General features: G+C 39.1%; 1 non-coding gene across 1 annotated transcript; it reads left to right on the top strand.

Moving 5' to 3' along the window:
• Window positions 1-388: 388 nt before the first annotated feature.
• LOC130984795 (small nucleolar RNA R71) lies at window positions 389-496 on the top strand. The gene has a single exon (XR_009088704.1). It is a non-coding gene; the product is annotated as a small nucleolar RNA R71 (small nucleolar RNA).
• Window positions 497-10,829: the final 10,333 nt, after the last annotated feature.

Here is a 10,829-nt window from a genome sequence, read left to right as displayed (position 1 = left end):
TCCTAGGTAATTCACCTCTTCCATTGAAGGGTTCTCAGGATCATAAGCTTCTTCTTCAGATGAAGCATCCTTAGTACTGCTTGGTGCATTTTGCATTCCAGACAGACTTTGAGAAATCAATTGACTTGTTGAGTCAATATCTTGTTCTGAGCCAATATGGCATTCAGAGTATCAATCTCAGAACTCCTTTCTTCTGATTAGTCCCATTGTTCACAGGATTCCTTTCAGAGGTGTACATGAATTGGTTATTTGCAACCATTTCAATTAGCTCTTGAGCTTCTGTAGGCGTCTTCTTCAGATGAAGAGATCCTCCAGCAGAGCTATCCAAAGACATCTTGGATAGTTCAGAGAGACCATCATAGAAAATACCTATGATGCTCCATTCAGAAAGCATGTCAGAAGGACATTTTCTTATCAATTTTTTGTATCTTTCCCAAGCTTCATAGAGGGATTCGCCATCCTTCTGTCTGAAGGTTTGGACTTCCACTCTAAGCTTACTCAATTTTTTGAGGTGGAAAGAACTTTGCCAAGAAGGCATTGACTAGCTTTTCCCATGAGTCCAGGCTTTCTTTAGGTTATGAGTCCAACCATGTCCTAGCTCTGTCTCTTACAGCAAAAGGGAATAGCATAAGTCTGTAGACCTCAAGGTCAACCCCATTAGTCTTGACAGTGTCACAGATTTGCAAGAATTCAGCTAAGAACTGATGAGGATCTTCCAATGGAAGTCCATGGAACTTGCAATTCTGTTGCATTAGAGAAACTAATTGAGGCTTAAGCTCAAAGTTGTTTGCTCCAATGGCAGGGATAGAGATGCTTCTCCCATAGAAGTCGGGAGTAGGTGCAGTAAAGTCACCCAGCACCTTCCTTGCATTGTTGTTGTTTTCGGCTGCCATGGGTTCTTCTTCTTTGAAGATTTCTGTTAGGTCCTCTACAGAGAGTTGTGCCTTAGCTTCTCTTAGCTTTCGCTTTAAGGTCCTTTCAGGTTCAGGGTCAGCTTCAACAAGAATGCCTTTGTCTTTGCTCCTGCTCATATGAAAGAGAAGAGAACAAGAAAATATGGAATCCTCTATGTCACAGTATAGAGATTCCTTGAGGTGTCAGAGAAATAGAAAAAATAGAAGAAAGAGGTAGAAGAATTCGAACTTAATCAGATAGAGTTCGAATTGTGCATTGAGAAGGAGTGGTACTCCATAAATAGAAGGATGTGAGAAGAGAGGAAGAAATTTTCGAAAATTAATTAAAAAGATTTTAAAAACATTTTGAAAAACTTTAATTTGATTTTCGAAAAAACAAGAGTGAGAAAGAGATCAAGTAATTTTTGAGAAAGATTTGAAATTAGAAATCAAAAAGATATGATTAAAAACTGTTTTGAAAAAGATTTGATTGAAAAGTTATGGTTTTAAAAAGATGTGATTGAGAAGATATGATTTGAAAAACAATTTTAAAAAGATTTGATTTTAAAAATTAATGACTTGCCTAACAAGAAAATATATGATTCAAACATTAAACCTTCCTCAACAGAAAAGGCAACATACTTAAAATGTTCAATCAAATCATTAATTGTTAGCAGTATCTTTGAAAAAGGAAAGAAATTGATTTTGAAAACATTTGATTGAAAAGATATGATTTGAAAAAGATTTGATTTTGAAAACTTTGAAAACTTGAAAAAAATTGATTTTGAAAACAAAATCCTCCCCCTTGTGCCATCCTGGCGTTAAACGCCCAGAATGGTGCACATTCTGGCGTTTAACGCCCAATGCACTACCTTTTTGGGCGTTAAACGCCCAACCAGGCACCCTGGCTGGCGTTTAAACGCCACTCTGTCCTTCTTCACTGGGCGTTTTGAACGCCCAGCTTTTTCTGTGTAATTCCTCTACTGCATGTTCTGAATCTTCAGTTCCCTGTACTATTGACTTGAAAATAGAACCAAGATCAAATAAACAATGCATGCAAGACACCAAACTTAAATTTAGACACTAGACTCAAACAAGAAACATAAAATATTTTTGGTTTTTATGATTTTAAAATTTTTTTGGATTTTTCGAAAATTATATGGAAATAGAAAATAAAGGTTTCAGAATTCTTAATTTGGATTCCAGGAATCATTGCAATGCTAGTCTAAGACTCCGGTCCAGGAATTAGACATGGCTTCACAGCCAGCCAAGCTTTCAAAGAAAGCTTCGGTCCAAAACACTAGACATGGCCAATGGCCAGCCAAGCCTTAGCAGATCATTGCTCCAATAGCAAGATTGATAGAGATCAACAAGCTCTTGTGATAATCAGTCGAAACCTCGGTCCAATAAGATTAGACATGGCTTCTCAACCAGCCAGATTTCAACAGATCATCATGAAACTCTAGAATTCATTTTTAAGAACTCTGGAAAAAAAATACCTAATCTAAGCAACAAGATGAACCGTCAGTTGTCCATACACGAAACAATCCCCGGCAACGGCGCCAAAAACTTGGTCGGCGGAAACTGTGATCACTACAACTTCGCACCACTGACCAGCAAGTGCACTGGGTCGTCCAAGTAATAAACCTTACGCGAGTAAGGGTCGATCCCACGGAGATTGTTGGTATGAAGCAAGCTATGGTCACCTTGTAAATCTTAGTCAGGAAGACTCAAATGGGTATAGATGATGAATAAACATAAAGATAAAGATAGAGATACTTATGTAATTCATTGGTAGGAATTTCAGATAAGCGTATGAAGATGCTTGGTCCCTTCCGTCTCTCTGCTTTCCTACTGTCTTCATCCAATCCTTCTTACTCCTTTCCATGGCAAGCTTATGCAAGGGTTTCACCGTTGTCAGTGGCTACCTCCCATCCTCTCAGTGGAAATGTTCAACGCACCCTGTCACGGCACGGCTATCCATCTGTCGGTTCTCGATCAGGCCAGAATAGAATCCAGTGATTCTTTTGCGTCTGTCACTAACGCCCCGCCCTCAGGAGTTTGAAGCACGTCACAGTCATTCAATCATTGAATCCTACTCAGAATACCACAGACAAGGTTAGACCTTCCAGATTCTCTTGAATGCCGCCATCAGTTCTTGCCTATACCACGAAGACTCTGATCTCATGGAATGGCTGGCTCGTTTGTCAGGCGAGCGCTCGGTTGTCAGGTGATCAACCATGCATCGTGTATCAGGAATCCAAGAGATATTCACCCAATCTAAGGTAGAACGGAGGTGGTTGTCAGTCACACGTTCATAGGTGAGAATGATGATGAGTGTCACGGATCATCACATTCATCAAGTTGAAGAACAAGTGATATCTTGGAACAAGAACAAGCAGAATTGAATAGAAGAACAATAGTAATTGCATTAATACTCGAGGTACAGCAGAGCTCCACACCTTAATCTATGGTGTGTAGAAACTCCACCGTTGAAAATACATAAGAACAAAAGTGATCATTGGCTTCGGCCCCCAGAGAGGGAACCAGAAGAACCAAGATGAAAATACAATAGTAAAAGGTCCTACTTATAGGGAACTAGTAGCTTAAGAATTACAAAGATGAGTAAATGACATAAAAATCCACTTCCGGGCCCACTTGGTGTGTGCTTGGGCTGAGCAATGAAGCATTTTCGTGTAGAGACTCTTCTTGGAGTTAAACGCCAGCTTTTATGCCAGTTTGGGCGTTTAACTCCCATTTTGGTGCCAGTTCCGGCGTTTAACGCTGGAAAATCTGAAGGTGACTTTGAACGCCGGTTTGGGCCATCAAATCTTGGGCAAAGTATGGACTATCATATATTGCCGGAAAGCCCAGGATGTCTACTTTCTAACTCCGTTGAGAGCGCGCCAATTGGGCTTCTGTAGCTCCAGAAAATCCACTTCGAATGCAGGGAGGTCAGAATCCAACAGCATCTGCAGTCCTTTTCAGTCTCTGAATCAGATTTTTGCTCAGGTCCCTCAATTTCAGCCAAAAAATACCTGAAATCACAGAAAAACACACAAACTCATAGTAAAGTCCAGAAAAGTGAATTTTAACTAAAAACTAATAAAAATATACTAAAAACTAACTAGATCATACTAAAACATACTAAAAACAATGCCAAAAAGCGTACAAATTATCCGCTCATCAATACCCTAAGAGGAGTATAGTTATGATACTTTTTGATTTTCTCTCCAGAGTGATCCTCCTTTTCCTTGGATTCTTTATCTCGGTAGGCAGAACCAAACCTTGAGGCTTCGCCAAGTCGAGAATTTTCCTCCATGTTGATGTATTTCTGTGCCCGTTCTTGTACTTCGTCTAAGGATGTCGGGTATCTCTTTGATATAGATTGGCTAAATGGTCCTTCTCGTAGGCCATTTATGAGGCCCATAATGGCAGCTTCTGTTGGAAGACTTTGTATGTCCATATAACATACTATGATATATAACATTGTAAAATACATAAAACAAGGTAGATAAAACTTATCCTCCACTCTGTCCACCATATTTTTCGAGTATCATCATCTGCCTCATCAAAACTCAGCCAAGGCTTGTTGTAGTTTTTCTTAAAAACGTGAGAAATATGCTTCAAGCCAGGCTTAGGTGGGTGCCAACTACATCAAAAATCGAAAAAATGATAAAGACATATTACTTAGTAAAAATGAGACATACTATTCGTAAAATTTAAAGCAAATAACAAACGATTTGGCACCATCATTTCTAAGCTTGGGAGCACTTGTGCTAGAGTGACTAGTGGCAGTGGATGCTCCTTGGCCCTGAGTATCTTGGGTAGCATTAGATGTGGTTTGTCTTTTCCTACAAGATCCTGCTTGACTGGGAGCTACAATAGCTGGATCACTCTGCACACCATGTGTGGCATTGTTGGAAGGTTCATTGGCTTGTTGAGTGCATGGTCTTGGCACACCCGAAATAGGCATTATGTGTATCTGAGGCTCCTGACGAGAGGGGGTAGTAGTAGCAATAGGTGGCGGTCTCTCATTGGTCGGAGCAGTCGTGCCTGATGATGAACCAACGAGAGTGTATGAATCCGCATGCAAGTCAAGGGGGTGACCAATAGAAAGCCTAAGCATCCCCTTTCGGCCTCGGCCTCGGTCACGGCCATGACCGCGATCTCCGTCTCTACCAACCATATCCTGTACACATTGAAATAAGCAAGTTATTATCCATAATATACCCGATATAAGAAATTACAAAATATGAATTAAAGTAAATTAACAGATTTGCAAATTAAGAATTTACAACTAAAACCTTAATATGAGAATTCTGAACTTCCATCATCATCAATGTAAGCATCATTGTCATTATAGATCTCAATGTCATCGTCCTCCTCATTATTTACATTGGAAACCTGGAGGTCAGCTACTTGAAGTTGTATCATATCAACATCTCCTAATATAGATGCTAATGACAGTGGAAACTCGATTTCTAATATGATCCTAGCATGTGGAGGCTCATCATTTTGATACACCTTAGTTTCATATTCATTTTGTGCCTCCTCCATTATTTTTTATGGTTTACATGTAATCACAACCTTCTAATTAGACTTACAACCTTGTAGATATGGCATGTAATACACTTATCTAGCTTTTTGCGCAAGGATGAATGGATCATAACTCTCATATCTCCTAATGGGTAATACTTTTAATTATTTTGTAGTCTTTGTGTCTACGCATTTTCCGAGGCCTGGTAAGATCATACCACTCACAATAAAACAAGGTGACTCTCAAACTAACAAAACTTGGATATTCAACAATCAAAATCTCTTTAAGAGTGTCGTACCAGTCAGATGCATCATTCCCTCCATCACCTTTAACATATATGCCTGTATTATCTGTCTTCCTTCCACATGTATGCTCAGGAGTATGAAATCTATACCTGTTGACCTTGAACATACCAATACTCATGGCTCTAGTTTTTGGATCGAATGATAAACTCAATAGATGAGGACAAGTTATGCCATTACTGGAATTTTTTACCTGATTTTGTCAAACAAAATATAGTATTTAGAAAAACAAGATTTACTTTGACATATTTTGGTACAATCAACAAAATGTAATAACCTACATGCTCATGGAACCATGATGGAAAGTTGGATAAAGAATTATTGCTCCTATGAATCTGCTCGTATTGACTTCTAAACGTATCGACTTTAGGACAATTCAACAAGATATGTAAGTGAGCGGCTTTCATTTTCATATTAGTCAACCACCTGTCTTTGTTGGCTCCCCTAAGAAAACCCAGTTGATAAAAAATAGAAAGGGTAGGCTCAAATGAACTTTTACCACCATCATCATTTCGATTTAATTATTTAATTATTTTTTATTGTTTGTTTCATCCTAATAATTGCAAAACTTAGCATTAAAATTAAGAGAACCTTGATATAGAAAAAATAAAAATGGTACAGAATCTCGCTAGAGTTCCACCTCGCCTTGGGTTCATTGTCACGCTAAAAATCCTTGCTCGTGCGATTAGCTGCTGTGCCGAGCTACTGAGTAAGGTGTCAGAGTAGTGGGTGTGACAGAGGCACTGGCCACTGGGTAGGGTTTATGATTTTCTCATGGTCACCGCTTTCTTGGTTTGAGGGGGTGTTGAGAGATTGTGTGTGTTGAGGGGGTGTTTGAGAAGCAACGGCGGCGCAAATGTGACGGAGCGATGATGGCAGCGGAGAATGACGCGGGTTGGTAATGAAATGGAGAATTTGGGGTAAAATGAGAAACTTTGGACGTGGAAAATGGACGCGGATAAGTGTTTTTAGTGATAAAAATCGACGGCATATTTGTCGATTTTAATTTTAAAAAAATCGACACTTTAAGCGTATATTTTATACATTAAATCTACACCATTAATTTGATTTTAGAAAGTGATCTGGACCGTTCAAATTTATCGAAGACAATTGTTGTCGATATTTTAATTAATAAAATAGATGCCATGTTCGTCGATTTTAAAATAAAAGTATTTTCGGCCCCTGACTCATCGACAATGTGACGATAGAAGGGCAAAGGTTAATGCATCATAAAATTATCGATGACCTGGCTGTCGATTTTAATATTTTATTTTAATTATTTTTTTAGCAATATCGACAGCAAGCCATCGAAAAATATCGATGGTAGAAATAACCGTCGATTTTTGGCATCGAAAAAAATGCTTTTTTTGTAGTGCTTTTTGTTAAGCCTTTTCTTCTGTTATGCTGAGCTGGCACAAATTGTTAGTAAGGCAACTACTCAGCCTACCTATATAAGCTTGTAACCCTCTCAACTGTGCAGAACACACTGAATCACTCATTCTTTCTTCTTCTTCTCCAAGTCTTCTCTCTAATCTCTCTTCTCTTCATTTCAGTTTATCACTCACAATCTTTGTTCTCTTCAGTTTAAGCAAGACTCTGATATCTTTACATGGTATCAGAGCTTAGTTCTCATGGCTGCAATAAACAATTTTGCTCCTACTGCAAACTCAGCTCAAACAGCAAGTGTACCAGGATTCACAGCAACTCCAATTTACATGAAGCTTGACAATGACAACTTTCTACAATGAAAGGACCAAGTTGAGACATGGATTGAAGGAAACGATCTGCTGGACCACATTACAAGAGCAAGAATTCCACAGTAGTTTCTTGAAAATAGAGAAGTCAATTCAGAATATCAAATATGGAAGAAACAAGATGCATTGTTGAAATCTTGGTTGTTAGCCTCCATAACCAAACCACAGACAACTCAAATGGTTGGGTGCATATACACTTACCAGATTTGGAACAGGTTAGAAAGTCATTTTACTTCACAAATTAAGGCTAGAGCAATACAATTGAGAAATTAGCTCAGTAGCATGAAAATCGGTGTTTCAGTAAATGACTATGTGCTAAAGATCAAAAGTACAATTGATGCATTAACCTCATTAGGAGAAATAGTGAGTGAAAGTGAACATATAAATACAATTCTTCATGGCCTAACTGAAGATTATGCACCGGTACTCACTTCAATTTTAACAAGATCTCAAGGAATCACAGTTGGTGAGCTAGAAGCAGTACTGTTTGCACACGAAAGTATGCTTGAAAGATTCAGAAAACCAAAATTAGATCATCTGTTGCAGGCAAATATTGCTCAATCAAGTCACACAAGACAGTTCAATCAATAGGCATATCAGGCCAATTTTGCACAAAGAGGAGGTTTCAGACGAGGTCCTCGCGGTAGAGGCAGGTTTCAAAATTTTAGAAATACAAGACAATCACAAGACTATGGCAGAACTCAATTTGTTCATTCAGAATATGAAAGAAGACAACAATTTTACTCAAATAGGCTAGGAAACCAGAGCTATGAAAGAATGCAAGATAGGTCTCAATGTCAGATATGCAATAAATATGGTAACACAGCCATATTTTGTTGGTATAAATATGATGATGATAGTGGATAGTACACACAACCTTAATACAAAGGAGACTATGTAGAAAGACAGCAGCAAGTTGAGCAACCAAAGGCAAATTTTAGCAGTGTGTTGGCTAACCCTGCAACTATTCAAGATTCAATATGGTATCCTGACTTTGGAGCTACACATAATATGAGTGCGGAATCACAAGTTATGGCTGAAAAAGAAAATTATGCAGGCATAGTAGTTGTTGGTAATGGTACAGGTTTAGATATTAATTGTGTTGGAAAAGCATATTTTAAAACTGATTTGAGTTCTAAACATCTAATAATGCAAAAACTGCTACTAGTGCCAAATATAACTAAAATTTTGCTCAGTGTCAACCAATTTTGCTGTGACAATAAAGTGTTTTTCGAATTCCACTCTCATGGTTGTTTTGTCAAATCTCAAGCCACTAAAGAAGTTATCCTACATGGAGATGTGGTCAGAAGAATGTATAGGCTCCTCAATTTTCATCCAGTTCACACACCTTTTGCCCTCATCAGTTCAGTGGAGGTAGCATCAAATAAACACAAGCTCTGGCATGCTAGACTTGGGCATGCCTCAGCAGTTGTAGTCTCTAGAGTGTTAAAACTTTGTAATATCCCTTCTTCCCCAAATAAGTCAATATGTAGTACCTACTGCATTGCCAAATCTCACACCCTACCCTTCTTTAAATCTAAAACATCTTACAATGCTCCCTTAAAACTTGTGTACTCTGACATTTGGGGCTCAGCCCCAACACCTGATTCTAATAGAAATTACTATTTTGTTAATTTTATTGATGCATTTTCCAGATACACTTGGTTATATCTAATTAGAAATAGAGCTCAACTAAAATTAGTTTTATTGCATTTTCAACGTATGGTTTGAACTAGAATTAAAGGATAAACTTAAATGTCTCCAAAGTGACAATGCTGCAGAATATCCCAGTCTCTCTAAACTGTTGCAAGAGCAAGGAATCATTCACAGGTTTCCATGCCCTCAGATACACCAGCAGAATGGCACTGCTGAACGTAAGCATAGGCATGTTGTTTAAATGGGCCTAACAATACTGGCTGCAGCCTCATTGCCAACCAAATTTTAGGGAGAAGCCTTCACCATTGCAGCTCAAATCATCAACCTCCTTCCCACAGAAGTGCTGAATGGAGCCTCACCAACTGAGAAGTTGTTTAACAAGCAACCCAACTATGAAGACTTAAAGGTGTTTGGTTGCTTGTGCTTTCCACACCTGAGACCTTATAATAAGAACAAGTTGCAATTCAGGTCTTCAGCATGTGTCTTCCTTGGATATGCCACCTCTCATAAGGGGTACAAATGCCAAACAAGCTCAGGAAAAATAGTCATTAGCAGGAATGTAGTTTTTAATGAAGAAGAGTTTCCTTTCAAAGATCCAGACTCAGACTTCAATACTGTCAGCTCTCAAGCTCAAACCCCACCTTTTTCTTCTCTACCTCCACTACAAATCCTCCCAAAGCCCTCTATTTCTTCACAACCTCAGCGTCTTCCTGCCAATCCTCATCATCTTTAACTTCACACTCCCCCACCTAACACACCACCAGCTATTGAGCAAATTCCTCAGCCTTCCTCAACCCTCAACCTACTCTTAGACATACAATCTCACCTTTAATTCTCACATCACAAAGCACCCTCAGACATACCTACTCCAGTTTCAATTTCAGACATGGAAATTATCCTACCCTATACCTCAGCTGCTGAGCCTAATCCTTCAGTCCCTAATGTCCATCTTATGGTGACAAGAAGAAAAACTGGCTCTTTGAGGCCAAGGGCCTTTCAAGCATCTGTAGAACCCCAAACTGTACAGCAAGCCTTGGCTGATCCTAACTGGACACAGGCCATGGGTGCTTAATTTGAGGCCTTGCAGCGAAATAACACATGGAAGCTTGTTCCCCTACCTCCAGGTAGAGAGGCCATAGGCAGCAAATGGGTCTTCCGCCTCAAGTACAATGCAGATGGCAGTCTACAGAAGCACAAAGATTGCCTTGTTGCTCAAGGATTCTCTCAGCAACTTGGATTTGATTTTACTGAAACCTACAATCCAATTGTAAAGCAAACATCAATTCGAGTCATACTTTCTATAGCACTAGCCAGGGGTTAGTCAATCAGGCAAGTTGACGTAAACAATATTTTCTTACATGGGAAGCTCACTGAGGATGTCTACATGAAGCAACCACAGGGGTATACCTCAGGTGACAGTAGCTTGGTCTGCAAGCTTAGAAAAGCATTCTACGGCCTAAAACAGGCACCTAGAGCGTGGTATTACAAGCTCTCCTCAGCACTGTAGAAACTTGGCTTCTCACCAACAAAATCCGATGTGTCTGGTTTGTCCAGCAATTAGAATTGTCTCTCAGCTATATGCTGATCTATGTTGATGATATCATTATGACTGGAAATTGCCCTACAATCCTCATTATAGTTACTCAAAAGCTACATTCAACTTTTGCATTGAAAGACATGGGAG

This window comes from Arachis stenosperma, chromosome 5, assembly GCF_014773155.1.
Source record: "Arachis stenosperma cultivar V10309 chromosome 5, arast.V10309.gnm1.PFL2, whole genome shotgun sequence".
In the NCBI taxonomy this organism is placed as follows: Eukaryota; Viridiplantae; Streptophyta; class Magnoliopsida; order Fabales; family Fabaceae; genus Arachis; species Arachis stenosperma.
Note: the sequence above shows the minus strand (reverse complement) of the source record. Positions and strands in the feature narration are given on the sequence as shown.